Below are 6,466 nucleotides of genomic sequence, written 5' to 3' on the forward strand. Positions count from 1 at the left end.
CATCTAAATTTAAAGACAGTGCTGCCAATAATAGACTGGATGGATTAATTTGCATTTCCCCTTCTTGAGCAATGGGAAATGTTACCTATAGCTGGAAGATCTGACTCCCTGGGTTGTATAAAAACATGCTCACCTGAAGCAAAGGAGCTGCTGGTATGGGAAGAGAGACCCAGCTCTAGCAAAGCTTTTAGACCAGTATCTTTTGTACTGAAGAATCATCAATTTCAAACGAACCTTCTGCCACTGACAGTAACTGAAACAATCGGGCAGAACCATCAGCAGAATAACTACACAAATACAGAAGATAAGGCTTATCTATCCTTGGTAGGATTTTTATGCTCAGCAACAAGTTTCTTTTACATAGAAAACTAAGAATTCCCCAGGCAGATGCAAATGAAAAGAGGAAAACTAGTTCTGGATGATCTGTGCAGACTCATTGCTGCATTTCATGGGCTGAGCTTTCAGGGCATTTTCTCACTTCTCAGGGCTCCCACAATATCCTTCCTCCCTCTGCTCTTTAAGCCTTTATCACCTACTCATTGAACAGATTTTAAACCCAAACACCGAGGATGAAATTACTTTTAGTCACGTAGGAAACACCAGATGAGGAAGGAGGTGGCCAGGCCAGCCTTGAAGAGCCCCAGCTCTGCAGGTACCAGGCAGCACCTTCCCAGGGAAGGATCATCTCACCAAAACTTCTGCAAGAGCTGCTGCTGTCCCTCCACCAAGCACTGCCACTGAGAATACCAGAAATGCCTTCAACACTTTCAAAAATTGTTAATTAAAAACTCAACATAGTTTATAAAATCATAGGGAAGTCTGCCTACCTTAAAACTGTTCCTCATTAAGGAAAACACAGAGTACTTTTTGGGGGGGAAAATTGTTTTGGATGAAATATTACATCAGAAGGAAGGGTTTGTGGGGATTTTCTGTGGTTTTTTTAGGCAAGCATATTTTAAATATGCAGTTTAAAAAAATCTGCTGAGTTCATGAACAGAGCAGTAACAAACTGGGAACAAGCTGTCCTCACTCTCACATACACATGGCTATTAGAAGCATATGGAATATACATTTAAGCGTACCATGCTGAAAGAGATAAATACAAATACCCAAAAATACATGTTATAATACCTTCATGAACTACAATCTGCTTTTGTGCCTATAAAATAAATCCAGTCTTAGTAACCCAGTATTAAATGGCATTATACTAATTACCCAGCTTCACACGTGTATGTAGTTTCTCCAAGTTTGCCAGACTCACAACTCAGTATTTATTTGCTCCTTTAAAAGCAAAGACATCCATTTATGTATTTCATGGAGATTTTCCTTACAACATAATCCATTGTCATGAAGTGAAAGCAGATCCAAATAATCTTATAAAACTAAAAGCACTTTATCAGGCTCTTTTTGCATGACAAGCACAATTCTGAATGAGCTGTGGGGAGTGGGTTTCTAACAACTGACCAGCTACAGGAGCACCTAGAAAAGTACTTCAGCTCTGAGGAGAGAACTTCTGTGCCCTTTTCACTGAAAAATTCATCTTTTTGATACAGCAAGAAGAGTGACTGCCACCTTGTATGGAGAAAAACTTTCCTTAGAATAAGGAACAATGCTTCAGTAGTTGTGGGTAAATGCAAAGGATGTTTTATTTCATTACAAGGCAATGAATGATGAGAGAGAGAATTCAGAGCCCAACAGCACGCTGCAAAAATGATATTTTACAGGGCCCACATCCTAAGATTATGCTGTGCACTTTAAACACTGATTTCTAGCATTGGGGAAAGGCTCAGCTAATGAAAAAATTGTTTCACTTACAGCACAGCAAGGTAGTAAGTTTACTCTGAGGCAAACTTAGGGAAATTTTGGACAAGAAGGCCTGGATTAATGCCTCCCACAGGAGTACCAGGGGCTGCTGGCTCTAATGCATTTCTCTGTTCCTACATGTAGTCATCAACTAATTTATTTAGGAACTGTTTTTATTCTAAGAATCATAAAAATCTTAGAGATATAAGAAACCTGAAGAAAAGGCTCAAGTGCTTCTTATAGAAGGGAAAATAAAAAAGTGTTTTAAACCCCTTTAGCTGAAGCATTTTTCCCATTAAAAAGAATAAAAAAAGAAAAAAAAAGGGGGGGGAACAAAACAGCAGCTCTGAAAACAGCCTGTATCCACCATATATATTATCAGTTTAACAGCCTTGAATGGAAACTGCAAGTGCTTTGATAAAAATAAATTGAAGAGCTGTCTGCCTCACTGTTGCTTCAATAAAGTGCCTCTGTATCTTTTGCTGAAACCTTGTTTTTGTAGCCTCCTTAAACAATACTCTGTATTAAATCACCATGCTGTTTCTTCCCCAAAAAACAGACTCCAAGTGCCCAGACCAGCACTGTGCATTGACACTTCTCTTCTGCAACAGGGACCAGGGGTGTAAACCAGCAGCACCTCATTCCCACTCCCAGCCATACAGGACAACTTCATTTCTACTGTATTGTTAAAAATTAACTTTCAAGTCTCACTGCACTTATTTCAGGTGCTGAACTTCATTCCCAGAGGAGGTCTTTGGCTCTAGGTCAAGCAGATTTGGGGCTGCAGTGAGAAGAGCTGAGTTCATCAGCACACACAGCCCTGACCAGAGTTTGACCAAAACTGACCTTGTTGCCCCTGTCCAGCACCCTGTGAGGAGCCCATTTCACACCTCACTGCCCCAGGTCAGCCCTTTGCACCTGCATGAGAAGGGCAACAGCAAGGTTTGGTTTGGATTCAAACAAATAATCACTTCCTTGAAGCCTTTGCAAAGTCTCCAGAGGAAAACAAAAAAAATCCCAACCTAAATCAGGCTTTCCTGTGTCCTCACATGAAAGCCATATGGCCACTATCAAATAAACAGAATGGCCAAAAAAGAGTCACCAGCACTCCACATTCTTGTAATTCAATCAGCTTTAATCATCAAAGATGTTTTCGCTAACCTGCAGCAAGGGTATTTGTTCTAATAACCTTGAATAGAGTGGTGACACTTTAAAGATGGCTCCATTGAACAAAGAAAGATAAAAATGCAATTTATGGCAGGATGGTGAATCTCAAGGCAAATTCCCACTACTGTAAATTGCAGCTTTTTCTCCAGGCTGATCCCTCTCCACGCAGCAAGCAGTCTGTCAGTGCTGCTTTACTACATATCTTCCTGCTCTTCTGCTCCCCACTGCTCAGGATATTCTTCAAGATGGTATTCACAGTGGTGATTGGAAAAAATAAACAGTTCAGTCGTAAGAACTGGGCCAGCACCCAATGCCACAAAGGATCTTGTCAATCTCAATGTTCTTGGCAGCCTACAAAACCCATGGCACCCAATTCCACCTTTAGACTCTCACCAGCCTTCATAAAGACCTTCTGAAAAACACCTCACAAAACCTTTGGGAAGTATTGGATTCTGCTACAGAATTCTGGGTGAGAATTTTGGTTTATATGTAAAATGATGCTATAAGCTCCCTTCACAGCAACCTTCAGGTAAAAAGCAATATGGAATGAAAATGGGGGGTTTTTTTTGAGCTCAGGAATCTCTCAGATACAGCTGCCTGCCTTCCACACAACAGCCCCACTAAAAACCAACCACTCTTCTCAAGAGAGGACTTTGTTTGAGACACAAGGACAGCTGAGTGTCCACAGGTCAATCAATGTATTATAGCAAAATTAGGTGAGGTTAGTAATTAGCAGCCATGGTGATGGCTTATGTTGTTTCTGCTGTGTCACCAGTGGGAATTAGATAGAGGGTACCATATAAGCCAGTCCAAAAATCAGGTAGGTTTCAGCCATGAGGAACCTGGCTGCCATTTCAAGTGGCACTTTAGATGCAGGAGACTCTATCCATCTCCATTACAAATCCTCTGAGCTCATCCTAGCATTACTTTCCCACATTAAGCAAAAGAGTTAACATAAAAAGCCTGCCTAGCTTCAGACATTATCCAGATAAAGAGGAGAAAAGAGAAAATCCCTTGTATTACCTCTCTCAGCTCTCCCCAGACCTTTTCTGACATCTTTATTCTTTCAGACCTGGCATTTATCTGCAGATATTGTAGAGGCCTAATTAAATCTTCTGGTGAACCTCTGCTACTTCCTGGCAGAGAACACACATTCTTGGTGTGCTGATGGACCTACAGGATTTTCTGCACTTCTCCCTTATGGTGAGTGTTAGGCCTTGCTTGAAAACATCACAACTGTGTACAACACAATATGTTTAAACAGAAATACAAAATTATTCCATTTCTTTCAAAGAATGAAGAGAAACATAAGTGAAAATTATATTCCACAAGCTCATTGGAAAAACAAACTGTGGAAGCACTGGGCAAATAGCAGTGTCTGAGAACAAGGCATGCTTTTGTTTTACTGCTGTCTCAGAAAGGGATAACTGGCAGCGATAGGAGAAGCAGAAAAATTTGTCTTCCAAAATAAAATCTGCAGTTATCTCTTCCCCCTGGGAGTAAAAAAAACCCAACACATTCTGAAAGTGCAGCTGAATTTTGCATTAAGGGAAGCTGCACACCTAACCTTATCTGATGGAAGCAGCTCAGTGTTCAAAGCCTCAAAGTTGGCAGCGACCGCTCATTCAGCGAGCAAAGGGATGTGAGAGCTGTGAAAACCTTTGCACTCTGGAGTTAAAGAGGCAGAAGGCTGAAAAAGCAGATTTTACCCCTCCTGCCCCTCAACAATTCTTCAGCTCCTTCAAACCACTGAGTGATGCTAAAAGAAGCTGCCAGTGAAAAGAGGAGAAAGTGCTGCCTTCCCTTCCCAGGCTGAGGCAGAGGCCTGGCCCAGCAGCAGCTGTCCTGGCAGGGGTGCTCTGATGGCCAAACACAACAAAGGCAATCCACTCTAAAATCACCTTTCACTTGAGCTGTTCTCGTTATTCTCCTCTGATTCCTGGCACTTCTCTCCCTCAGCAGAAGAAATAAACACCCCAGATGGCTGAGAATAAACAGCAAGTTATACATATGCTCCATATAGCCTGGCAAAGAGAGCCCAGCCATGCTCAAAGCACAGCGTGAGATTCACCCATGCAAGGGCCTTTTACCTCGACCAGGGGGTGTCCCTGCACATGGGGATGAGGAAAGGACTAGAAAAGAGGTTTGAGGCATGAACTGATACTCAGCAAAATTTTCTCCACTATGATTTTCAAAGACTTCCATCAATTCAACATTGAATAGCTATAGGCTAGACTATGTATAGCTGTATGTTATAGAATCACAGAATGGTTTGGGTGGAAGGGGACATTAAAGATCCTCTCATTCCACCCCTTCCATGGGCAGGGACACCTTCTACTATCCCAGGTTCCTCCAAGTCCCATCCAGCCTGGCCTGGAACACTCTCAGGCATGGGGCAGACAGTTTCTCTGGGCTACCTGTGCCAGGGCACCCTCACAGGGAAGCATTTCTTCACAATATTCCATCTACCCCTACCCTTTTGTCAGTTTGAAGCCATTCCCCCTTGTCCTGTCACTCCAAACTCTAATAAATAGTCTCTCTTCATCTTTCCCGCAGGTTCCCTTCAGGTATGGGAAGGCCACAAAAACCCAAGAAACCCCAAGGCCTTCTGTTTTCCATGCAGAACAATCCCAGTTCCCCAGCCTTCCCTCGCAGGAGACACGCTCGGCTGAGCATCACCTTGGCTTTGGGACTGCCCGCCCTCCTGCACTGCAGGAACCTGAGCCTGCCTGTTCCTTCCCACCGCAATGTCAGAGATCTTAAATTTCTTCAGGGCCCAACGGAGGAAAGCAGGAGGAACCTGCAGAAAGGAAAACAGAGCCCACCCAGCTGAGCTGAAAACTCAGAGTTACCAAACTCTGCACAAATGATGCTCAGGCTTTCTCCTTTCTCTTCGTTGCTCCAACCATGGCAACCCAGACCAAAACATGAGTAGCCATGAAAGAACATATCTGTAGGAGGGAGGGAGTAGCCACAGCAGCCCAGGGAGGCCTTGACTGGCCACGCAGTGAAAGTTTGCTCAGAATAACCTGCTAATGGCACCAAAGCGCTACCAAAACCACAATTCAGCCTCCAGGCTGAAAACCGAGTTCGTATTTGGGTCTCTACACCAAACCAGCACCTCTGCCCACTCAGAGGTACAGGAAGGTTCCAGTACTTTGGGAAAAAGCAGATCAATGACAGGGTGGTCTGGAAGAAGGCACTCAACTTCAGGAAAAGGAGATGGGGCGATGTAACAACTTTCTGCATCCATCTCGACGTGGAGTCGCTCTCTTCTCATGGACAACAGCCTGTCCAAAGGCCCCCCTTTGATCCCTCCACAAACCCCACTAACCCCAAAGTCCCCCACTGAGGCCTCCAGCACTCTCCAAACGTAAAAGCCTTCCAGCACCTCCAAGCCCCCATCACCCCTGTAATCCCTGCTCCCCAGAGGCCCCCCCAACTCTTCCAGAGACCCCCGAGAGCCCCCAGAGCTGCCTCACCACCTCCAGACCCC

At 43.9% G+C, this 6,466-nt stretch overlaps 1 protein-coding gene across 4 annotated transcripts in view; it reads right to left on the reverse strand.

The window, feature by feature from the left end:
• Nucleotides 1–6,466, reverse strand: part of TOM1L2 (target of myb1 like 2 membrane trafficking protein) — a 56,859-nt gene that overhangs the window by 49,787 nt on the left and 606 nt on the right. The window lies entirely within an intron of this gene.

Source organism: Cyanistes caeruleus, chromosome 17 (genome assembly GCF_971803275.1).
Source record: "Cyanistes caeruleus chromosome 17, bCyaCae1.hap1.1, whole genome shotgun sequence".
Lineage (NCBI taxonomy): Eukaryota > Metazoa > Chordata > Aves > Passeriformes > Paridae > Cyanistes > Cyanistes caeruleus.